This window comes from Camelus ferus, chromosome 2 (assembly GCF_009834535.1).
Source record: "Camelus ferus isolate YT-003-E chromosome 2, BCGSAC_Cfer_1.0, whole genome shotgun sequence".
Lineage (NCBI taxonomy): Eukaryota > Metazoa > Chordata > Mammalia > Artiodactyla > Camelidae > Camelus > Camelus ferus.
Window position 1 is genome coordinate 106,869,622 of NC_045697.1, and position 27,268 is coordinate 106,896,889.

The following is a 27,268-nucleotide window of genomic DNA, read 5'->3' on the forward strand; positions in this document are numbered from 1 at the left end:
GGCCTGGCCAGGGGAAATCAGCTGCCACATGGTGAGGAAATTCAAGCAGCTCTATGGAGAGGTCCATGTGGTGAGGGGCTGAGGTCTCCTGATGATTCACCAACAGAGGGAGTGAGTCATCTTAGAAGGCCCAGTCACACCTCTGAGGACGTAGCTCCAGAAGCCATCTTGACTACGAGCTCAGGAGAGATGGAGAGCCGGAACCACCTGGCTAAGCATCCCCAAACTCCTGATCCAATACAACTATGAGAGATAGGAATGCCTACTGCTGTTTTAGCTGTTAACTTCTGTAATTCATAGCACAGCAATAGTAAACGAGCACATTTTCCTGCCCACATTTTCCTTAGACCTGCCTGACCTATTTAACCCCAAACCGGGCCCCATGGTGTTTTCTTCAACTAGATTTTTTTAAAAGCAGCCTGGGCGCTTATCAGTTTGACCATTCCCATACTTACTTTGTTAATCATCTTGGTGATTAAAATCCCATGATCTATTTTTCTAGCTGATATACACGGGCCACCATGCTTCATTACAGAAAATCAAACCATATACTAATAATTGTACTATAAATCCAAGCTCTGTATCTTTAAGGGTCTCAAATTCTACTCTGATTATTTTTGTGTTTCTAATGTCATACTCCCTTCAATGGCTGCCCTAAATTGCAAATATGCCTCAGTTTCTTTCTCAGTAGACTGTCTGGCTTTTGCCTTTAAAAAGAGAACATTATGCATTTTTTCTTGACTTTCTTCTCCACTGTAAAATGTTCGTATTTTAACCCTCCTGCTCCTCTTTACCCTGTGCTTTGGGGTAAAAAGTGTCCTCCTATCTCCTGAAAATATGCTATGTGCCTGGTTTCCAATTTTTCCCCTTCTAAGTTATTCTTCCTCTGAGACTATTCAGATTTTGCTACTAGAAAGAATCTTTTCCTTAATTCCCATTCATCCTGGAATCATTTCTTCTTTCATTGGATATTCTACTTCTCAAAAGAAGCCATATTCACTCACTCACTCTGCAATCTCTTCAACCCATCACACCTCAACTCCTTTAAATCTATAATTCCATTATACTCTATTGAAATTTTCTATTAAAGGTGCAAATATCCTCCCCTTTAAGTCTGAAAATTTTCTGCCTCTATGAAGGTGAACTACTGTGGCGAAGACTATTTGTCATTCAATAGCCACTCCTACTTTCTTTAATAATAAAAATCTTAGCCAGAGACACATTTACCACTCTTCCTTCCAACTTGATGAGGCCATGTGACCAAGTTATGGGTACTGAGATATGAACAGAAGTAACATGTTCCACTGCCAGGTTGTCCATCTCAAAAAGAACGGGCATGTTTCCTTTCTCCCTTCCTGCTGGCTGGGAAGTGAAGCAAACTAGACCCATCTTGGGTCTAGAGAGGGCAGTCATACGCTACAACCAGCAGATTCCCTCTCCAACTTTAGGCTCCTCTTCTCTGTGTATGAGACAAAAATGAGGAGACCCTAAATAATAACACCAGCAATACTTTAAAAGTTCTGGGTATGCGAAAGGCAAATAGTAACACTGCAAGATACAGTGGCTTAAACATGACAGAGAACAACTTAGCCTGTACCATGACTAAATACACCCAGTGCACTGGTCAGTATCCTCATAGGAATCAGAAGGTACAATTAGACTGGACTCTTCTTTTTTTCTTTTTTATTGAAGCACAGTCAGTTTACGATGTTGTATCACGTTCTGGTACACAGCACAACGTGTCAGTCATACTAGACTGGATGCTGATGAAGATGCTATTCACATACAGGGTCAAGGAAACCAACAAGCCATTCTGAGGAACCTGCAGACTCACAATGAGAGAACATTACAACCCACAGGCCTCAAGGAGTAAGTGAATAATATTACTAGTAAACATCTTGACATATAAACTGGTCCCAGGCTGGGATACTTGGAAGAGAGGAAAGCTAAATACTCTGGAGAGGTTTACTATCATTCAAGGATTCTAACAGGTAAAGGTTCTCCTAAAGATGAACTCACAATCCAAAATTACATGTATGAGGGAACAGACCATCATGAGTAAGAGGCATCCAACAGCACAAACAGAACTACAGATGACAGCAATATTGAACAAGGCTTCTCAAATAAACGTTTTAAGTTATCAGAGACATATCAAAGAATGAGAATATAAGGAAAGGAGACACAGTTTTTTTTTAAAGTCAGATTGAAAAAGAACCAAACAGAAATTCTAGAAATGAAAAAACAGCCACTAAGTTTATACTGGACTGATTAAATAGATTTGAAATAGCTGAAGAGTCAGTTAGTGATTTAAAAAATGTGAAGAAATTACAAGAATGGAGCACAGAGAAATAATACAGTGGAAAATACAAGAGATGCTTCGTAGGCATGGAGGAGAATGAGAAAGAATCTTATATCTAAAAGGAATTCTACCAAGAATAAACAGAGAATGGGGAGGAGACAATATCAAAGTGATAATCCTGAGAACTTTCTGGAATGTTTTTAAAACACAAATCCTTAGATTCAAGATGCAAAATAAGTACCAAGCAGAATAAATAAAAATAAATCTGTTTGAACACATTATTATAAAACTGCAAAACCTGAGACACTTGGAAAAAATTTTAAAGCATTCTAAAAAGGAACAGCTGATAGATTTTACAACAGAGATTTCTCAACAGTAACAACAAAAGTGAAAAGTTAATGCAATAATAGTATCTTCTAAATACTAGGAGAGAAAATAATAGTCAACCTATTAGCTAAGGAGTGAGATAAAAAAATCATTTTATAAACAATCAGTTTCTACTGGATAGCACAGGGAACTATTTCAGTATCTTGTACTAACCTATAATGAAAAAGAATATCAAAACGAATATATGTATGTATACGTATGACTGAAGCATTGTGCTGTACGCCAGAAATTGACACAATACTGTAAAATGACTCTACTTCAATAAAAAAGAATACAAATTTAAAAAATCATTTTAGATTAAAAAAAAACTACCCTGCCAAACAAAAAACATTTCTGTAGCTTTACACTGTCCATGGGCTACTGGTTTGTAACTTCTGCTATACACCCAAAACTTAAATCATCTAGCTTCCTCCACCTGGGTATTGTACCAACATCTGAAACTCAACCTATCCAAGGATGAACATGACAATATATTTCCAAAACCTTCTCCTCTTCATGACTTCCCATTTCTTTTAAATTCACCACCATCATCCAGTCACCTAAAGTCAAAACGTTAGAATACTATTTAACTTCTATTGAGATACAAAATCCTACAAATTCTACCTAAATATTTCTTTGTCTTCTGTGTTACTCACTCCTACGGCCACTATTCTACATCAGGCTCATATTATTTACAAGTGTCAACTGTCCCTACTCCATTCAATCCTATATGAAGCTACTAGAGTAAACTTCCTAAATTGGAACTTCAGTCATACCCACTCTGCTCCACAAAATCCTAAAATGCTCTTCTTTGAGCACAGAATAAACCCAATTCCTCATCATGGCATTCAAGTCCCTCTGAATATCTGACCTCAAACTCCCTTTTTGGTCTTAAGTACCACCTACTTTCTTCTTTACATTAGTCAAACTGGGTCACTGTTAACCAAAATAACTTAACTCTCTTCAGTATCTCTGTATATGTTCTTTCCTCCACTGAAATTTAATTAAAATTAAACAGGTACCTACTGAGGGCTTTTGTGTGAGACACTTGGGTTCAGCAGCAGGGAGGTGGGGAAGGGGTAGAAACAAATTATTCACTCATTCACACCCAGTTCTTTGCCTGAGTCTCATGAGGAAATGGCCACAACTTCCTCTTCTTTTCTTCTTTCCCTTAGTTAACGCTCTCACACACATTTCCACCTGTCAACTAAAGTGTTCACACAGAAGCCAGATAATCATCCCTAAGGGAAATGAAGAAGGGTTTATTGCACTTCCTGGGTAGCAGAGCAAAATAACATACTCCAGGTTCTCTCAGATCTAGGATCCTGTTAATATTACAGTGTGACCCTGGGCTATCAAAGAGCCTGCCGACAAAAGATAACATCATTATCATTATGTCATTTTCACCAAAGAAGTAAATAAATGGTTTCTGATTTACTTTTAGTTGATCATAAAATTAAAATATTCCAGATCCCATGCATATTTATAAATTATGTCTTTATTCTGATTAAATATATTTGTGTAGGAAACTAGAAATGCTGTTCTTACATGATGGTTCTAAATTACTCAGGAACGTCTACTTTGGAAAGGTAAGATAGTTTTAAGATGGATTTTGAAATACAGAACATATAAGATAGTGAAACAAGTGGTGAATTTTCTCTGTTTGATGGCACAGTGTAAAAGAGACATTAAAATGAGAGAATCATTTTGTTCATTTCCTGAGAGAACAATGATCTAATCTGGATGAACAGTTACACAACTAAAAAAGCAAGGATTTACAGCAGGAAAGAAAATTAAGGGTTGTCCAATCTTTGGCTAGATGTTCAAAGTCAGTTTGAACTTTAACCACTGTAATCTAGTGATTTTTGTGGAGTTTTGATTGTTCACTTTTTGTAAAAACTGGTTTTATTTTTGTTTACATTTTGCTGCTAACTGCTTAGATTGGGGGTTGGCAAACATTTTCTACAAAAGACCAGATAGTAAATATCTTAGGCTTTGCCATACAATCACTATCACAATTACTCAGCCTTGCTACTGTAACCCAAAGGCAGCCGTAGACAATATAAACAAATAAACATGGTGGCAAATTTTCCAAAAAAAAAAAAAGCTTATTTACTAAAACAAGCAGCAAGCTGGATTTGGCCCATGGGCCATAGTTTGCTAATTCCTGTTTTAGACTCATAAAAACAATTTTTAAATAAATTAGTTGAAGTTTGATCTTTCTCCAATTAAAGAAGCTGATTAGGTTTAAAACCCAAACCAGTAAAACCCCAAAGCCTAGCAGATGGCCCTAATGATTCTGGAAACATGCATTCCATCTAGTCCCTGGTAGTATTTTTCTTCTCCCTGCTTCACTGACATCTGAGACTGTCTCAGAAGACTTCCAGTCTGAAAGAGAACAGCCTCCTCCGCAGGGGAATAAAAACCCAGTCCAGCATCATCTCTGAGTTAGGATCTCCTTAAGATTCAAAAGGCGCTGACCAGGCCAACAGTAACAGTGGGTAAGTTACTTATTTTTATTACTAAGCCTCAATTTCCTCAAAGCAGATCTACAACGGGAAAATAAAATGAGATACTATATAAAGGAATGCCTAAAACAATGCCTGGCACATAGTAGGTGTTCAACTACGGACAGTTCTCTTCTCGCTACCACTTCCCCTCCTTACCCACAAAACCCCTGGATCCTAAGTTCATTCATTTATCCTACTATTATATATTCATTTAGGACTTACCATGTGTGTTAGGGATTGTGCTTAACTGAGAATACAGCAGTAACACTGACAAGGTCCCTGTTCTCATTCTTGTGGGAAAACTGACATTAACACATACATTATTCAACAAGACGTTAGATAGTGATTAGTGCTACAAACAAAGTGATTAGATACAGAGTAATTGAGAATTTTGAATAGAATGAGCAGGGAAGGTTCCTCTGGAAAGGTGGCATATGACTTGAGACTTAAGCATAAAAAGCAGCCCAATAAGTATTTGGGGAAAGAGTATTCTAGATGAGCTAAACAAGTACAAATTTCTAGAGGTTAGAAAGTTTCTAATATGCTCAGTATCAGAAGTGAAGTAGGACTCATCTCCTGAAATAGCTCCTGACATTGGAGAATGTCAGCCACTGTTCCATCCTCATCATGTCAGACAACAACACCCCTTTCTGCTTTGTTACCTTTGCAGCCATTTTACATTCCTGCCAGCAGTGTAGAAGGGTTCCAGTTTCTCCACATCCTCACCAATACTTGGTGTCTTTTTTTTAAACTATATATAACAGCCATCCCAACCTGTGTGAGATGGTATCTCATTGTAGTTTGATCTGCATTTCCTTGATGAATAGTGATTTTGAGCATCTTTTCATACACCTGCTGGCCATTTGTTAGCGGGAAGCATTCATTGGAGAAATATCTATTCTATTCTTTAGTCCATTTTTAAATATTTATTTTTAAAAATTGAAGTAGTTAGTTTACTTTTAAAAAACATTTAAAATTTTAGCCCATTTTAAAATGAGGTTGTTAGTCTTTCTTTGTTTGTTTGTTTTTTTCTTTTTTTTTTTTTTTTTGCTATTGAGGTGTAGGAGTTCCTTATATAGTTTGGAAATTAACCGCTTATCTGACGTATAGTTTGAAAAAAACTTCTGTCATCCCATAGGCTACCTATTCATTTTGTTGACTGTTTCCTTTGCTGTGTGGAAGCTTTTTAGTATGAGGTAGTCTCCTTCATCTATTTTTATTTTTGTTGCCTGTACTTTTGGTGTCATGTCCATGAAATCACTGCCAAGATTAATGTCATGAAGCTTTTCCTCTATGTTATCTTCTAGGAGTTTCATGGCTTCAGTCTTACATTTAAGTCTATAATCCATTTCGAATTGATTTTTGTATATGGTCTAAGCTAAGGGTCCAATTTCATTCTCTTGCATGTGGATATTGTTTTCCCAACAATATTTATTTAAGAGGCTACCCTTTCCCTAGTGGATAATATTGGTAACTTTGCTGAAGATCAGCTGACCATACACGCATGGATTTATTTCTGGGCTCTCTACCTGGTTCAACTGGTCTATATATGTCTGTCTTTATGCCAGTATCACACTGTTTTAATTACTGTAGTTTTATAATATATTTTAAAATCATGAAGCATGATGCTTCCATTTTTAGTCTTTTTTCTCAAGATTACTTTGGTTATTCAGGGTCTTTTGTTGTTCATATGAATTTAGGATTGTTCTTTTGTACTTCTGTAAAAAAATGACGCTGGGATTTTTGACAGAGACTGCAAGGAAACTGTCAATCACTTTGAGTAGTACGGATATTTTAACATTAAGTCTTCCACTCCACAAACATGTCATTTGTTTGTGTCTAATTTTTTTTTATCAGTGTTTTGTAGTTTTCTGTTTATAAATTTTTCATCTCCTTAATTAAGTTTATTCCTAAGTATTTTATTCTTTTTAGTGCTATTGTAAGTAAGATTGTTCTCCTAATTTCCTTTTCAAATAGCTCATTGTCAGTGTACAGAAAAGCAATTGAAATTTGTACGGTAATTTTGTTTTCTGCAACTTCATTGAATTCATTTCTTTGTGTGGAGTCTTCAGAGTATCTGTAAATAAGATCGTGTCATCTGCAAACAAGAACAATTTTATTTCTTCCTTCTCAGTTGTGTGACCATGCCTATCAGCCTTTCTGAATTTCCAGAAAATCTGAAATCTGGAATATCTTTACTATGAGCTTCCCAAGGACATTATGAGGCTCCAGCAACTAGTAAGTGAAAGCTATTTGTAAAATGTCAAATACTGTATGAATTTAAGTTATATAATCATGTATTCTTTGGTTATGATTCATAAATCTCATACCTAAAATATTACTATTATAAATGTTTTAACAAGAATAAAATCTGTTTAGGAACTGTACCTTTATATTTGTTAAAGTTGCTTTTAAATGTCATTAGACTTCAAGGCAGAAACATTGCTAGTTTCAGTAAAAGTGCTTTAAACACTTTAGTGTTAAGTATTTTAATATAGTCCACCAAAATGCAAACAATAGAGCAACTATATTAGTTCATGCAGTGCTCTACACATGGAATCCTGGGTCCATAATTAAGCATTTAGGGTAACACTCATAAACTATATAGTGTGCAGTAAACAGGTCTACCAAGTAAATTAAAGAACCCCTATACTATGATGCAAACTGGGACTTGATTTTAAATCTTTAGAAACAGAGGATTGTTTTAATTCTAGAAGTGCGGGAGGAGAAAGTCACATCCCTTAAACAAACAGTACATCAAGTCTCTATAAGACCTCCAATTTCCCACATGACACATGCCCATTTAGGAGCTCACAGATCAGGTTTCATAAAATAATACACTGTAAATAACATAAGTAATTAATCATGATTGTAAACCAATGCCCCTATTAACAGGAGCTGGGAGTCTATCATATCTATTTTAAATTTTTGTTCATACCAATTTATAAGTGCCTTATTCCTGCTGGTCCCAATGAGGACACCAGGTAGAACTTGTATTTGGCCACTTGACAATCACCTGAATTCAAAAATCTTAAGTCCATATCTTCTTAAATTTCCCGTATCTTGCCATCATTCTGAATAGCAGTCAAAATTATGTCACTCGTTAACAAGTAACAAAACATTATTATTAGCACGATTCCCCACTTCTTATGTATATAAGACTGGTAATAGGCCACCTGCCCACTTTGGTTTTTGAACTCCAGAGAACACCGATCTTCTCATCAAGGCAGGGAAGATCATGAATTTTTTTTTTTTCTCATTTACTCCTCTCTGCTTGACTGGACAGTAATCCCTAAAAGGGACATGATAATAACTGCTGCTTTTCATACACTGGTCATAGTCCTTCATGGCCTCTATTCTGTGCCTGAGCAAATCATCATATTTCCAGATAAAAATAAAACACAGGTTTTTAATGATTTTTATTACTTCCTAAAGTGATATAACTTCAGAAATCTTAATTGTCTAAAGAATGTAAATGGATGTATACTCCCCAGATCAACTTTCTAAAAAGTAAGTCCAGATACTAAAAATAACTTCAAGATGTGGAATGCCGGGAAATATCAAGAGCAGACCAGGCAACTTGTGTGCGACCGTCAGAGATGGGGAGACTGACTCTGAGCAAAGCTATTAGGCTGCCTTAGAGACCAGAGAAGAAAGAGCCACAGGAGTGCTGGTGAACAGAACTTACAGCTGCAATCTAAAGGCAAGTTTAACATACACGGAGCATAGGAAAAACTTGCCATATACACTACATATCTAACGTAGTAAAAACATTGCCACGTGAGGAAAGCACAAATGTCTTCAAACAGAATGACAACAATGTTACAAATCTAACTACTGTATGTCTTAATGATCATTTGGAGAATAAAATAATATGCTAGATTCAGAATATAAAATTGACTAAAATAATTTCTTAGCTATCTTATTAATTACATACTACTAATTACATACTATTAATGACTATAATACTAATATTTTAATATATTGCCATTAATTTACCCGTTAGTAAAATACACTAATAACAAACCACTACATAAAAGTAAGTATTAGACCCAAATTCACTGTAAATGCCTATATACAAGAATTCCATAATAAGAAATATCACCAGCAAGGGGCCTGAATAAATGGCTCCTCTGTTTACAACCCACCCAACAGGAATCTGGGTTCATTCACTGTGCCAAGGGGCACAAAACTTGGGGTCCTCCTATGAACACACCCTACACATGTCCCCCTGCACCTCCACGTGGCTGCTGGGCAAGACAAGAGGGACAGGACTCAATATTGGAAGAAAAGCTGCAGTATTTAGTGGGGGAATTTGCCACCTAGAGCCTGTCTGGTCCATGCATGGGTGGGCCATGAGTGGTCTTACAGACAAGAAGCCTTTGAACCTTGTTTCAAGGGAAAAAGGAAAGAGATTCCATGTGCCATTCTGGAGTAGTGACTTTTTTTAGAGCAGTGAAAATACTCTGCATGATGTTATAACGATGGATATCTATGTCATTATATTTTTGTCCAAACTAAGATGCGCTGTGGACTCTGGTGATTACGATGTGTCAAAGTACATTCACCCTTAGTTAAAAAAAAAAAAAAAAAACTACCACACTGGTAAATTAAAATAATCACTATGCATTATGTGTGGAGAGGGCGTATATGGGAAATTTCTGTAACTTCCTCTCAAATTTGTTGTAAACCTAAAACTGCTGAAAAAAAAAGTCTTAAAAACAAGAAATCTCAGGGTAGATATTTTTGGCAAAATTTTGGTTTCAGTTATATACATATATTATATATGTGTGTGTTTGTTGGATTGTGATGTAAAGTTTATTTTTTAGGTCAAAAAGGTTTGCAAGCCACTGTAGTCAAGTAACAATGGCAAAAAAAAGCAAAAATTAACCTCAGAAAAAAAATTATATCACCAGAAGCTAAAAATTTGAGTATCAAACATTTCATAGTCAAAGACAGGCCTCCGATCTTAGTAAAAAGTCACATAACCATGTTATTAGTTGAAAAAGAAATTAGGTTGGAAACGGTTCAAACAAAAAGCAAATAAAACAAGCAAAAAGCGTCCAAAATGACCATCATTACTGGAAACATAACTCATAGCATATGCTCTGACGACAAATGAGCAGTGCCACATTCTTTGTGAAAAACATCTTCAGCTGCACTATAATTAACTCTAGGAAGATATGCTGGGCTTCTTGGCTTTGTTTTCTAATACTACTCATATACCACTAGTTATTATGTTGCCAAATAGCATTCATGAAGGTAAATAAAAAATAAACCATGAAATCCATGGATAGAGGAAAAAACAACAACAAATAAGTAATTCAGGATCACAACCTCAATGCTCAGTGGCACAGGGTCAAGCCAGCGTTATAATTGTGAGCATCACTCGACTCTATTTATAATAGTATTTCCAAAGTACCTGTGAGCTAGCCCTCAGCAAAGTTAAGAGTTCTTCTTTCCCCTTAATCATTACTTTCCTTTCAAAATAAATGCAAAACTAAAATAGTCCACACAGTCTAGCAGATTTGAAAACCATCTAACTCAGGATCACTTAGGAAGTTTGTTAGAAAATTACTCTCGGGTCTAATTCACTAGACGTCCGGGATCAATTTTAACAAGCATGCATGGGATGCTGGTAGCTGTATTCCTAATAAACTCTTAAACACTAAAATTTTGAGAACTTCCAACTAAAAAGAAAATTCATATTTTACATAAAATGCACACATTAGTAATACAAAAAAAGACACCTTTTCACTTTTCTTAATTAAGCGCACTTTGCTTTTTTAACACTATTCTTTAGGAAAATAGCTTGAAAAGATAAACTTAAGTGGTCTTAATCTAACAGACTCTTGTAAAGGTACCAATATGATTTATGCCTAACTCTAAAACTCCTAAAACTTTTCCTAAGATAATTTAAATCCCTTTGCACAACTTATGAATTAAAATGGCAACTGGTGTGCTTCTTTTTAAAAACTGAAATATAATTCATACGCCATAGAATTCACCCTTTTACAGTGTACAATTCAGTGGTTTTAGTATATTCACAAAGCTATGCAACCATCATCACTAATTTTCATTTCATTACATCACAACAAAAAGAAACTCCATACACATTAGCACCCGCTCCCCATTTCCCCACCTCCACCTGCTGGTAACCACTAATTCACCTTGTCTTTCTTTGGGTTTTCCTATTCTGGATATTTCATGTATAAATGGAACCATATAATATGTGGTCTTTTGTGTCTGGATTCTTTCACTTGCATAATGTTTTCATGTACATCCATGGTGTAGCATGTATCAGCTGACAGACATTTGGGTTGTTTCCATTCTTAGGCTATCATGAATAATGCTACTATGAACAATAATGTATATATTTTTGTGTGGAACTATGTTCACAATTCTCTTGGGTATATAGCTTGCCCTCTGTATCTGCAGGTTCTGATCTACAGATTCAATGAACTATGGACCCAAGTTGAATCTGCAGATGCAGAACCTGACTTATACAGAGGGCCAGCTGTAAGGGACTCAAGCATTAGAGGACTATGCTGTCCAGGGGGTCCTGGAACCAATCCCCTGTGGATACTGTATATCTAAGAGATGAATTGCTGGGTCATATCGTAACTCTGTACTTAACTTTTTGATTGCCTATCAATAATTGCAAACAATGTGTCTAAAAAGGTGGCAGTTTCTCTATACCTTTGATAGACATCAATGTACACACTCTGCTTGATGTTTTAAAATTAGTTAAGGACTTGATGGCACCACTTGTGCAACTATGATTTATTTTGCAGTCCCCAAAACAATTCAGGTGGTTTCATACTTTGTCTCCATGGAAGATCCAAAAATAATTTTCAATGAGAAAAATAAAAAATGAAAATACAATATACAAACATATAATTTACAGGTAAAAGAACTGAAGGCAACTAATTTTAACAAAGTTTAAGCATGCTAAGGCAAGAGAGTAACCTTGAAGTCTTGCTTTTTTGCCAGCAAAGATTTGCTAGAAAACTGCTCAAGAAAGAGAGGAGATACACAGAAGACTGGAATGACACGAGAAAGCCCCTCTCTGAGGCCAAAAGGATTGCGGCTCTGAAAAGTTAAGTTGTCAATATTCATAGGGTTCTTGTGCTATTTTCCAATGCAAATTAAGCCAATAGTTTTTAAGATAGCTAAATTTAAAATTATCATAGACCTTCAAAAGTCAACAGTAGTAAAGAAATTCAATTGGGTCTTTAAAAATAATACAATAGAAAGTAATAAAAATGGAAAATGTGGCCTAAACTGCTGACATACTTTTTAAAACATTTCTAATACTCATAGGAGCCAACCCACTCATGATAACAACAAACACAGAAATGAAGAGCAGAAATTTTGTGGGCAGCCAAAAAATGATGGTAAACAAGTATTAAAATATGACAAGATGATTTGTATTTGCAACATCTACGCAAACTCTACTTCAGCTTTGACCAGATCTACTGATATCTGTTTCTGGTTTTAGATACATCCAGAAAAAGAATACTTAGTAACTCATTTCAAGTTAGCATTTCTTAAGGATGATTATATGAACATTAGCAAGGAGTACTGCATGCAGAAATCAGACAGTATTGTTCAAAGTGGTGCTAAAAAAGGACACTGCTCTTTAAAAATTCATTTACTTATGTCACCAAAGGAAAAATTACTTAAAATAATAACTATTTTGGGGTCAATTTTCTTTCTTTCTTTTTTTTCATTTTTTGTTTGTTTTGGAGGGAGGTAATTAGGTTTATTTATTTACTTGTTTATTTAGTGGAGGTACTGGGAATTGAACCCAGGACCTTGTGCATGCTAAGCATGCACTCTACCACTGAGCTATACCCTCCCCCCTGGGGTCAATTTTCTATAGATATCTTAAAAAAAACAACTTTTCAAGGTCACGAGCACTTACATAATTTATAGACATTTGCCATGTAGGCATCGTATAACTCTTAAATGACTGAAGCATCTCAGGGCAATGAATGCATATGAATAAAAGGTATATGAAGGACCAAGAGCATCACTGCTGTATTCTTGGTACTTGTAACACTGAAAAAGCTTATCAAAATGGAGGTAGCAACTGCTAGCTTCCTGAGGGCAGAGTTTTTAAAAGTGTGCTTAAATCAGAGCAAGATGCTATCAAAAATAATTTCTAAATGCCAAACTGTCAATCCCCAAGTATCCGCCTTACAGGCGGTGGAAAGGGGATGTTTGTGTGGCATTACAATGTGGCAGGGATCGTATGTGTAGCTTAAAAAATATTTAATTTATTTTAAGAAGATATCTATTGCTTACTGTTTCCTCACTACAAACATTAAGGAACAGTAGTGCAGTTTTCCTACCTATTTAAAAGGCTGTGAAACTGATATACACAGAACCTTCTTTTCTGAAGATCTTTAAACTCAGAACATATACTTAGGAGTGTGATACGCAGACCCTCCTCTCTTTTCCTGCCTCCATCCACCTTTCCCCTTTCTCAGCAAATGGACAGAAGGGCAGAGACTGTGGGCTAAGGTTCAGAAAAGGTGACTAACTTCCTCTGGGTTGATGCTTCCTTTAAACATAAAGCCAACATTAAACCTTACAAACTAAACAAAACCGAAAAACACATTCAGGGGACTACAACGAGAAAGAAATTTTGTACCTTTAAAATGCAGACTTACACAGAGATCTACATTCAATATATTGTAGTAACTTATGGTGAAAAAGCATGAAAATGAATCACTGAAGGTTCATGTATGACTGAAGCATTTATGCTGGACACCAGAAATTGACACACTGTAAATTGACACAACATTGTAAACTGACCATACTTCAATTAAAAAAAAAAAAATATATATATATATAAAAGTAAAATCCAGACTTAATTGTGGAGGAAGAGTAAAACAATATACATCTTGGTTAAACATGGTTACAGAAAAAGAACATACAATTGGTTAGATTTATAAAACACAAACTTCACCTAAACTTTCTCCCCACAAGAAAGCATTAAAATAAGGGAAAGTGAGGGTAGAAGGGGGTAAGGGCTTTAAATGACTCATTCAGGTCTATTGCGATACTATGAATTTTTCATGTTTTTGGTTTGCAGACACTTGGAACTGTCCTATAGGCTTTGTCAGCCATTAATAAATAAGACCTGCAGAGCACTGTTATTATTCTTAATCCCCAAATTAACAGGTACTATCTTTACTTTCTAACCTTTGGGTTATAAGTCTTAGATGATAAATTTCTGAAAGATGTTTACAAATCATTACTTGAAAAATGAAAAGCTAACATTCATAGAATATTCAGAAGGGAGTGAGTTTGAAAAATAACTCAAAATGCATATTCAAATAATTTCAGGCAAAAGATAAAACAAACAAACAAAGAACACCTAAGTGGCTTTTCTTTTCCTTATGAAACATTTGCTGGAAATACTTCTTAACTTTTCCCACATTATGTATTGTCTTGAAGAAGTAGACCTGTGTAAATACAAAACTTACAAATCTGCGTATAAAAGCAAAAAATTCCCACCATTGTAAAACTTACAATATAGAATCTGCATTATAATCATATGTGGGCAAGAAGACTAAGGTACAAAAAACTGAAAGCCTTATTTTTTGCTGATCCAGCCAAAATACTGTGCCAACTTGTTTATTTTTTAGAAGTTGCTATTGTTTTCTTTTCTGCTTCAAATATTTGCATAAGTCTGAGGCATCTACCATACTAAAAGCAAAAAGGAAAAAAAAAATCATCAGAAAGATTACAAAGAGAGTAAAAGGAAAATAAAAGCGCAGTCAAGGAAATGGATAAAGAGGAAAAAGAGAAAAGGAAGATGGACAGACGTAGGAAGGAGGGAAGAGGGGGCAAATTGGCTTAGTCAAGCTCTCTTGGGACAGTGTGCTGAGTTACCAGACCAGAAATGAGGGGTTGAAAGCTACTACTGATAACTGGTGGAGGCTGAAAGTGCACTTAAGTGCTTGGTGTCTGTCGGAAAAAGAGGGAGGAGAGGTCTGAGACAGAGGATGCCAAGTGCATTCCCAGCCAGCAGAGTAAAAAGGAAGCATTAACAGTAGCCTCAGGGGAAGCTAAGCCGGCTATCCCACGAGCTGGAGGGCAAATGTGGCAATAGCAGTGAGTAGCAGCTGGATGAAGGAATAAAGGAGCCACAGGAAAACTGGCAGCTTTAGACATACAGGGCTGACTAGGTCCTGTCTTGATACTGAGAGGAACAAACTGTCTGGAAATAACACTGTCATCTTTCTGCTGCCAGTGGGTTACTAACCAGCAACTGGGAAGCAATAGGCTGAAATTCAGTTTGCCCAACTGTACTAGATTCTGATTTAACTCTGTAGGACAACCGCTCTGCTGAAAAGGCATGACTAAGATACTCTCAGTGTTTAGCTTTCCAATAATCAAAATCAGCTTTCTTCATAAATACCTAAATAGTACTTCAAAATATTTTAAATGAAGAAAAAAAATACTTAAAACACCCTTTGCTAACACTGTATTTCCTTAATGCTTTCCTAACATTTTTTTCATATAGCATAATTTAACAAACTAAAAAGGACACATCAATATGTGTATTAGTGACTCTATGAGACTCAAGAGAAATGAAAAGAATAGAAACATGAAAATCTTTAGAGAAACTGCTGAAATAATAGTCTCTCATATTATTTTCATTAATCTTTTGCCATTAAAATGTTCAAAATACTGTCAGAAGGCAATCTATATTACCTTTCTACAGTTTCAGAATGTAAGGTAAAATATTACAGAGTTCTTTTGAATAAATACCTGCTCAGTATTTCAGTATAATATCCAAAGATAAGATCACCAAACACAATATTTTTTCAAATTACTGGGCTTGATATATTTGATAAACTGCAATTTGTAATTGATTCAGTAAAACTCCCTTGGCCTGAAAGTCAGTCAGTTCTCTCTCTTCTTCTTCAGGATTAAGCCCATTTAAGATTGATGTTATGAAAACAGTTAGATCCTAGTCCTAGAAGAATTTCACACATTTAAGGAAATCAAGTTGAAAAGTAAGAAATCTCAATTAAGTTGTAAAAATTCCTATAGAAAAGGAATTTGAGTGGTGGGAGGGGCTGGAGCAGGAGAAAAGTTCCTCAGGGAAGTAAAATTCAAGATAGTCCTTAAACTACAGACAACATTTGGGTAAAAATTATTTGAAAACAGTGATATGAAAATAACACTAATATGAAAAGCGGAAGTAATAATGCAACTATATTTTTGTAGCATTACCATTGGAAAATTAGACTTGACAGCTATTCCAACTAGATTACAGAAAGTACTGAAGCTAAAGAAAGTCTAAAGTAGGCTAGGAAGACGGAGGGGGGTGCGTATCTTAGTGTGCTCAGGCTGCCACAACAAAATACCCCAGACCTAGAGGCACAAACAACAGAAATTTACTTTCTCAGAGCTCTGGGGGATGGAAAATCTAAGATAAAGGTTTTGGCAGGGTTCAGCGTCTGGTGAGAACTCTCTTCATTATTTTTAGGACTTGCAGACTTCTGCGTCCTCCCATGACAGAGAGTGGTCTCTGGTGTCTCTTCCTCTTGTATGAAGACGTAAGTTCTATTAGATCATGATTCCACACTTATGACCCCTTTTAACCCTCAATACTTCCTTAAAGGCCTTATCTCCAACAGAGGTGGGTAGGGTTACAAGGTATGAATTTTGGAAGGACAATACAGTCCACAGCAGGGAGTGTCATTACAAGTTTCCAAACAAGTGGTAAAAGGATTAAGTGAGGTTGGATGCAATCAAATGCTTAAATTAGTTTATGAATATCATACAAGAGGAAGTATGAACTCCAAGAAGGTAGGGACTTCATTTTGAACCATTGTATCACAAGAGCTGCATTGTCAATATGGTAGCCACCGGCCAAGTGTAGCTATTTAAATTTAAGTTAGTTAAAATTGAAAATGCAGTTTCTCAGTAATGTTAGTGACATTTCAAGGGCTCAAAAGCTACACATGGCTAGTGGCAGTCATGATGAATGGTGCAGAGTTCTATCATCATAGAAAATTTCAATGGACAAGACTGTTCTAGAGCCTAGAGAGGTATGTGACATTAACTGTTGGATGAAGAAAGAAATGTAAGGAACTATTAACATGCATGGTTCAAGGTGACTAGTGTTACGTGAAGGAATACGAATGATATCTGCAATTTATACTTTTTATGAAAGATACAAAAGAATCACTTGCAACCTAGTAAGAGTCTCTTACCTCTACAGAGGCAGTAAAGTTTAACGCTATGAACATTTAAATTAAGAAGTATTTCTGTAGGAGATTAAGATAATCCTGTCCAGAATTTTGTTTTCTTATAATCTGAATCAAAAGAGGAATCAAACTTTAGAGACAAAGCGAGAGTGTGTCTCATACCCTCACTCCCATGTACCAGCCATCCTACTGAAGCCACTGTAAGTGGCAGGATCAATACTGCACGGGTTCATCAGCAAGTTCCTACCACAACGACTGTCAGTCTGTTGTGAGAATACTAGGATATGGATTTCTATTTTTGTGTAGATCATTTTTTTTTTGGCCAATGGATGAGGATGGATGGCATATCTGTAACTAATGTTTATTTATTCATATAAGAGCTTCTAACTTTCAAGCACTTGGAAATGCACCAAGTTCAGTGCCATTACAAAGCATTCTGACTGGTAATTCCATCTTATACTTTGATAGTTTAGTAGATAATTTGATTATCACACAAATTAAATAAAGGAGGGTTCCTTCTGTAAGGGGTTATGACTTTTCTGCAACTCATAAAAAAAGTTAGCCTATTTTCCTGATAAGAACAATACCAGAGAATATACTTTCTCTAAACTTGCCCAATCCTTCCATTTTCTTCACAAATTTAAACCACAGAACATGCTCTCCCTGGACTTACACTTTGGCCATCTTTTCTGAGAACTGAAAAAGGTAAACCAATCTCTTCAATATGCTTCTCGTACTTTAGATCATTTTTGCCACAACACATTCCCCTCCCTTGTGACTTACGTCTGCCAATCTCTGATGACTGCCGAAGTCCAGAGCAACCTCACTTTGGGAGTGACCTTACCGCTAACTGTGAATACAGTTTTTTTTCTAGTTACTCTAGAACCCTTGACCTTTCCTCTCTTCCACAAATAGTTCTTGTTCCACAGGCAACAGGATAGAAAACACCCAAATATTCCCTCCTCAAGGAGCACAATTCACTCTCTTACTTTCTTATTTCTTTCTACCACTGGGTGCCCATTTCTTTTACCTATTAATGCCTTCATTCTTCTGAAGTGAAATCAGGAAAGGAACACAAAGGATGACAAAGACAGTTTTAATCAACTAATGTGATAGTAACAAGTCTTAAAAAAAACTGTTAGATTAGAATCTCCCAAGTCAAAACCAGGAATTTTCTTCTAGCATATTCTATAATATCAATGTCCTATTTGCTATTGTAATATTAACTAATTGTTTCCAATTATGCATTTTATCATCCTTACACTTCACAACAGACCCATCCTCCTTGCAGTTTTAGGAAACCCAGCTTGAAATTACACTTCTCAAACTCCCACGCAGCTAAGAGTGACAGTGTGACTAAGTTAGAAGTTAGGATGTGAGTGGAAGTGAGGTACCCAACTTCCTAGTCACATCCTTTAAAAAAAAGAAGCTGCTTGCCCTCTACTTACGCTTGTCCCTTCCAAATGAATAGAATGTGAATTTGAAAGGTGACTGCGAAAGAAGAACGAGGCTGAGGCAACAGTGGAACAAGTCAGAAGGAACCTAGTGACATAATGGATTAGAGTTTTTTCTAATTCCTTGGATTGACTACCGGCTCAGACTTTACCCAAGAAGGAAACCTTCCATCCCTATTTAAACAATTACTCTTTGGTCTGTATGAAAGCTATAAATCATAAAACCAGCAGCAAAAAATAGTTATATTTAGAAAAACAGGATATAGATACAGTCTAAAAAGGCAATACAATCAGATGGAAGCCATAAAAGATCAATTGCACTCAAACATAAAATGTATCTCTTAGATGAATATGAAAATGAATATATGCATGTATATGTATGACTGAAACATTATGCTGTACACCAGAAACTGACACATTGTAAACTAACTATACTTCAATAAAAAGGAATGGAAAAATGTATTTCTTGGAATGACACAGAGAATCCTTCAATACCCAGCTCAAATGTCTCTTAAATATCTTCAACCCCTGAATGAAGTTAGTTGCTCTGTCAGCTATGCTCCAATTTATCACATTCTCTAATGATTATTTTCATTAATAAATGGTAAATTCCTGGAGGGTAGGGATTTTATCATGCTCATCTTTTTATCTTCCCCAAATTGAGTGTAGAGTTGGGCACATGATAAGAATCAATAAAAATCTGCTGAATGGAACACTGGACTTTTAGAAGTGATGGAAGAAATGTGCTGAAAATATTTTTTAATGCTTTTCTCTACATGCAAGTCATGCATTATAATAAAATTTCTCCTTCACCTCTACAACTCCAGACCCTGATTTCATAATTTATATCTTTTATGGCATCATCGATCTCAAGTTGTCTATAACCACTAATTTCTTTGGAAATGAAATGCAGATTCTATCAACCAGTGCTAGATTATGAACATTTAATTCATGAATTGCAGACACTTTTACGTAAAGAGTAGGCTGAACACATTTTCACAGGAGTAATAAATAACTTCAGATGTCCTTGTAAGAAACTCAGCAATAGGGCTCACCTATTAATTTTCTCTACTGAACGCATTTCCACATCAAAAAAGTGTTACCTATCATTATTTTATGTTACCACAGTAGAGAAGATTTAATCTTCTTTTATATCACAATTCCCTTGCCTCAGTGGCCATGTGATCATTCAGAAGTACACGTATTTTAAATTTGTCATAATGCTTTAAACCTACTTCCCTTATTCAATATCTGCTGTTTATTTACTGCCAGGAGAAATTAAGTAACTTAACCATGGTCACAAGTTAGCTAACACTAAAGACCTAGGACTACCCTCCTAATATTCTGAGTGTTAGTAAATATATATCATACATGTTCATGTGTGTATCATATTATTTTACAAAACTATTGAAGTACTTAATATGGAATCCATTACACACGATTATCATGTTTCTCAAATTTACTTGAATTCAAGTTGTAAGTCTATCAATGAATATTCTGTGAAATCATATAAAGTCAAAGCCACCATTTAAAAGTAACAAGAGGGAGGGAAAATAAGGTTAATAACAGTAGGTCTAAAACATGACAGAGTAAAGAGAGTCATAAAAGAAATACAATTACACCCAGATTTCATAGAAACAAAAAAGACCTGGCAGTGATGGCTATTTTATTATATATCAGAAGGACTAAAGTGAGATTTAAATTTGCTTTTTTGGGATCTTGGGGGTAGAATGAGGATCAATGGGAAGAAATTACAGGGAAAAGATTTCAGTCAGTAAAAGAGATACTTGAAAACAGAATGTTTGAGACAGAAAATTCTGTGATAATATATTACAGTCATAATTTCTATGTAAAGTAGAGGTCTTAATAGTAAGATTGGCGGGGAGTCATTTTATAAGAAGGAATTCCACCTGAGACCAGAGTGGGTACCTGAATAAACACCATTATACACTCAGAGTGATGATTTAAATGCAGGCTAATAACATGACAGCATGGTCCATTTGAAAGACAAATTTATCAGGAGCATAGCATACATAAATGTAAAAGAGGTTGGAGAACCAGAAGGAAGCTATCAGATAGTCCAAATAAGAGATAAGAAAGGGCAGTGTGCTGAAAATAAGCCAGAAGAGTCAGGAAAAGATGTTCTACCTTAATCAATTATATGTTAGTATATCTACTGCTGTACTTTTAAGATAAAATAGGATTTTAAAAATAACTTAATAAAACTATCTTTTATCATATTATTTTTTGTAATTTCTTACCTTAAAGTATTTTGAAATATATATTAAAAATACAATTTCCACTATAATGTGTTTAAAACAATTGAATTTCTTTCTCAAAAAGCCTATTTCGTCCTCTTCCTGTAATACTTATTTCAGTTATTAGGAAGATAATTCGCCCTGTAACCTTAGTTAAAAATCTCAAGGTCATGTTCAACTTCTTCCTCTTATGTCGGTCATTACACAGATATTGAGAATGTCTTCTCTTGTCCCTCTGCCACTGTTTTAACTAAGGTCATCATCATCTCTTGTTTTGTTCCCTTTAATTAAGCCTCCTAACCAACTTTCCTGTACCCACTCTTTCCCAAGTCTAGTCCAAATTCCACACTGCCATCTTTCTGATGAATAAATTAAATATAATATTATGTCCCATCTCTTTCTAGTGGTTCCTCACTGTCTATAATACCAACTCTTTAGCAAGATATAAAGAACTCCTCATGAACGTGGTCTCAGCCTATTTCTCAAGCCTCAACCTTGGCTATTCTTTCCCAAGAATCCTATGCTACAGCCATATAGAAAACCTCATTATTCCTAATCATTTCATACATCTTCTAGACTATAAGCTTAGTCATTTCACATGATGCTCATCAAATGTTAGTGCCTAAGCAAGGGACATTTTAAATCAATCTATATTTAGTAAATAAATCAATAAACTTTGTATTCTATTAGTAGTTGATTCTTTTGAGTGATTGAAAAAAATTTCCCTCAACATCTTTTCCTGTAGACTACAAAACTTTTTCTAATGTACAATATATCATGTTATAATACTCCAAGCATAATGTATTTATATTTGTTATTAAAATAAGAGCTAAAAATAGAAATTCGAGAAGGAAAGAGAAAAACAAAAACACCCAAACATCAACTATTAAGAAGTTCACGTATTCCTTGATAATTTTAATATCATGTGTATATTATGTGTATATACTTAGATATACACATAAACAATTTTATTTTTAATTTTTCTAGCTTTATTGAAGTACAACTGACAAATAAAACTATATATATATTTAAGGTGTACACTGTGAAATCATGTATGTATTCTCTGTGAAATGATTACCACAATGAGGTTAACACATCTATCACCTCACACAGTTTTACTATTTTTTTGAGCATATATATTAAAAATGCTTAAGGTCTATTCTTCTAGCAAATTTCAAATACACAATACCGTATTATTAACTATAGTTTTAACTAACTATAGGTTTTCATTTGTATGCTGGACATTAGATTCCCAGAGCTTTTCACCTTCACCTAATGCTTTTATCCTTTGAGTAGTATCTCCCCATCTCCTCTGCCCCCCGACACTGGTAACCACCATTCTACTCTGTTTCTGTGAGTCTGACTTTTTTTTTTAGAGTTCACGTGTAAGTGAGATCATACAGTACTTGTCTGTCTCTGCCTAGCTAGCTAATTTCACTAAGCATAATGTTCTCTAGGTTCATCCATGTTGCTGCAAATGGCAAGATTTCCCCCTTATTCACGGCTAAATACTATTTCACTGTGTATGTATCATATCATCCATTTATCTGTTTTGGACACTTGAGATTATTTCCACAACTTGGCTGTTGTGAATAAAGCTGCAACAAACAAGGGAACACACATATCTCTTTGAGATCCTGATTCTGTATCCTAAGGATATATACTGAGACGTGGGATTGTTGGATCATATGGTAGTTCTCTTTTCAAGTTTTTGAGGAAACTTTGTATTACTTTTCATAATGGCTCTTTCAATTTACATTCCCATTCACAGTGTACAGGATTCTCTTTTCTCCACAGTCTGGCCAACACTTGTTTTACATTGTCGTTTTGATAAATGCCACCCTGACAGGTGTAAGTGATATCACACTGTGGATTAGATTTGCATTTCCCTGATGACTGTTGATGCTGAACACCTTTCCACGTACATATTGGCCACTGGTATGTTTTCTTTGGAAAAATGTCTATTCAGGTCCCTTGCTTATATTTTAATCAGGTTTTAAAAAGTTAAGTTATGTAAGTCCCTTATATATTATGGATATTAACCACTTATCAAATATATGATTTGAAAATATTTTCTCCCATTCCACAGGTTACTTTTTCATTTTGTTATTATTTCCTTGGCTGTGCAAAAGCTTTTTAGTTTGATGTAGCACCATTTGTTTATTTTTGGTGTCATACCCAAAAACTCACTGCCAATAGCAATGTCAAGGAGCTTTTTCCATGATGTAATCATCTAAAAGTTTTACAGTTTCATTTCTCATATGTCTAATTATTTACAATTGTTTCTTATGATACTTTGCATTTCGGTGGTATCAGTTGTAATGTCTCCAAATTAATTTCTGATTTTATTTGCAACTTCCTTCTTTTTCCTTAGTTAAGTCCAGCTAAAAGTTTTTCAATTTTGTTAATATTTTCAAAAAAAAAAAAACCAAAACAGCTTCTAATTTTGTGGATCTTTTCTATTAACTTTCTGGTCTCTAATTCATTTATTTCTGCTCTGATCTTTGTAATTTCCATCCCTCTGCTAACTTGGGGTTTAGTTTGTTCATTTTCTAGTTCTTTGAGGTGTAAAGTTGTTTAGTTGAGATTCTTCTTTTTTCTTAATGTAGACATTTATCACTATAAACATCCCTCTCAAAACTGATTTGCTGCTCTCCATAGTTTTGATATACTGTGTTTCATTTTCATTTGTTTCAGGATTTTTTAAAAATTTCTGTTTCGATTTCTTCTTTGACCCACTGGTTCAGGAGTATGTTGTTTAAATTCCACATATTTGTGAATATTCCAGGTTTCCTCTTATGAATGATTTTTAGTTTTATGCCACTGTCATCAGGAAGAAACCTAGTATGGTTTTAATCTTCTTAGATTTGTCAAGATTTGTTTTGTGACCTAACATTTGATTTATTCTGGAGAATGTTCCTTGTGCATGTGAGAAGAATGTCTGCTTTACTGCTGGTGGATTAAATGCTCTGTATGTATCTGTTAGGTCCATTTGTTCTAATGTTAGTTCAAGTCCAATGTTTTCTGTCAGGATAATCTATACAATTGTTGAAACTGGAATAATGAAATCTCATACTATTAATATATTGTTGTCTATTTCTTTCATCTTTTTCATTTCTTTTTCTTTATTCTATTCTGGATAATTTCAAATGACGTATGTTCAACTTCACAAATTCTTTCTTCTGCTTGATCAAGTCTGCTGTTGATGCTCTCTATTGCACTTTTCATTTCATTTATTGTATTCTTCAGCTCCAGAATTTTTGGTTTTTTGTTTTGTTTTTTTTTTTAAATGATTAGTACCTCTCTGTTAAACTTCTCATTTTGTCCATATATTGTTTCATGACTTCTTTGTGTTTTATTATAGCTGTGATTCCTAAAGCAACTATTTTGAATTTTTATCAAATTGCAGATCTACATTGCTTTGGCATTGCTTACTGGAAAATGACTGCGTTCCTTTGGTGGTGTCATGTTTCTTTGATTTTAAATGTTCCTAAACTCTTGCAATGCTGTCTTCACATTTAAAGTAGTCACCTCCTTTAGTTTTCACTAATTGGCTTTGGGAGAGAAATACCTCTGTTGGCCTGCTAGGCATTCTGAAGCTTTCTCATACTTTTTCTAAGGATGATCCTGCTCCACACTTCTTGTCCCCTCTTCGGTGATAATTCTTAATATTGAATGCCTTATCTTTATGCTACAAAGCCAGGCCATGTGCTGAGAGCCTCCTGTTTGCTTTCCCTAAAGTGATACTGAACATTTATGGGCTTTCTCCTGATCCCACAGAGTGGAGCCAGCTCTCTGCATGTGCTCGCATGCCATCTGCAAAGATGTGCACTCTGCCTTCAGGGGCATGCACAGGGAGATAGCTACAGGGCAGGAGGATATGTGGGTGAGATGCATGGAGCATTAGGGGTGCCTGTGGGCCAGCTGAAGTCACGTGCAGGAGAAATATTTCCAGCAGCTTACAGGTGAGCTTCCTTATGAAGCAGTCAGTAGGAGCTGTGTCCTTCTGATACCCTCTGAGAATCCTTCTGTTATTGTCTCATTTGGTTCCCACCCCCCATAGCACAGCACACCTCAGTATCCTGGATGGAATGAGGAAGAAGTGGGCCTCTTTGGCAGTGTCCAACACAGGTGGAGAAGCTGGACACTCACTCACACTCCACTTCTCCCTGAGAGCTAAGCTGCTTCTTTGGGGGACAGGGGATGGGGGACGTGGGAAAGGGAAACTTCCTCTTACTCTCAATGCATCCAATCTGGGATTTTTTTCCTCCAACACTGTGCTGGAACTTCTCTGCTGGACTCTCAGACTTCCACAAAGGCACTCCTATCCTTGGTGACTGTAAAAACCAGTGTTCTTTGAGGGAAAGATGGTAGAAAACTCCTATTTCACCATTTTTCTGATGTCATGCTCCATAAACATGTAATTCTGCATCCTGCATCTTTATAACATGAATTTTCCTTTTCATTAATTTCTAAATCAATATATGAATTTTTAGGTTTTAATTTATTTGATGAAAATTGATAAGAGTATTTTTTTGTCACTGAACACTAAATGCATATTTTCACTCAACACATAGGACATAAGATGTATTCTGATAATAGGTCTGATCTCAATCGTATGAGTAAAATTTAACTCATATATATGCAGTAGTATAACTTCATTGCAGGCACTATAGTACAGAACTTAGTAACACAGATTTCTTGCTTTGGAACTCCAGCTCAACACTGATTAATTCTGTGACTTTGGCAAGTGACATAACCTCCCTGTGCCTCAGTTTTCTAATCCACAGAGTGGGGCAATAATAGCACTCACCTCGTACAATTGTTGCAAGGATTAAATGAGTTAAACCAAAATTACTTACAATAATGGTGATGCATACTATGTGCTCAATGAATACTAGCTATTATTATCTTTCTAAAAATCTAAACTTTAATGAAAAATCTTACTGAACACAGTATGAATAAATTTTGTTTATGGAAAATATATAGTGAGTATAACACAGAATTACAAAGGATATATTTCCATTTGTAATATACAAAAATATATTTAAGCATCTTCTCTATTGAAGGAAAGATTTTTTTTTTAAAAGGTAAAAAGAGGAAAATAAGGGAACATCAGATGTTCACCAGAGAATTTTTCTCCCCAGATACTCATTTGGTTGAATAGAAATACGTGAGATGGTGAAAGATACAGTCCTAGATAAGCATGGGACTGAAAAAGTAAAATGGATAAAGAGTTCATTGAGAAGGAAAACATCACAAATACTATATAATAAATAAGCATGACCTAAAGGAAACGCAGTATAACACTTTCTCAGAAAAATGCTGTGAACACAGAGGAAAATAAGCCAGTTGAGAGAAGTACATTTGATGAGCACATAAAAAAGAAAAAGTAAATGCTGCTATACAAATAGTCTGTACTTCTTCTCTCAATATTTCTCCTATGCTGAACAAGGTAATAATTTGGTTTTTATTAGAAAATAACTATTCATCGTGATTGATACAAAACATGGTTTATAGAAAAAATTCTTTTGTGGTTTTGAATAATTTAAAATACTGTATTTTGTAAATAACAGAAAAATATTAATTCAGAGACATTCATGATGGTAGAAATTTTACATGTATTCGCTTGAAGTAGCTTTTCTGTATTGTTTTAAAAACTGTAACTCACATTGTGAAATATAAATAGATTACAAGAAATGAAATGTAAAACCTTAAAATGCAAAGGAAGCATGATTGCTACTTAACTTTAATACATTCTTTATCTTTTCTTTACAACATGCCTTATAATTGCAATTCATGTATTTTCTGCATTAATCATGTACTTAGCCAGAAACTACCTGTTTTTTATTGAAATACCATGCTTATCCTACATGTACTATTTTGTGCAACATATTTCATGAGTCTCACCATTGCATATGATCTCTCACACTAACCGACTAGTACTCAGGTTTGACACCCAGAGACACTAAAGGCTAAATTCCTCTCTCCTATAATCACGGCAGAAACTACTAATCATTCATGGCATGTTCCAGGCAGATGCTGCAAAAGGAGCAGAGTTGGTCATCAAGGAGATGACTATGTTCTACTCTTGTCCTGAAGCATTTTGGTTCTGTCTGATACTTTTGGATGACTCATCCATTTT

The 27,268-nt window shown here is 35.2% G+C and overlaps 1 protein-coding gene and 1 pseudogene across 1 annotated transcript in view; one reads left to right on the plus strand and one right to left on the minus strand.

Moving 5' to 3' along the window:
* Positions 1-27,268, minus strand: part of LRBA (LPS responsive beige-like anchor protein) — a 620,537-nt gene that overhangs the window by 91,803 nt on the left and 501,466 nt on the right.
* LOC116659387 lies at positions 9,280-9,400 on the plus strand (annotated as a pseudogene).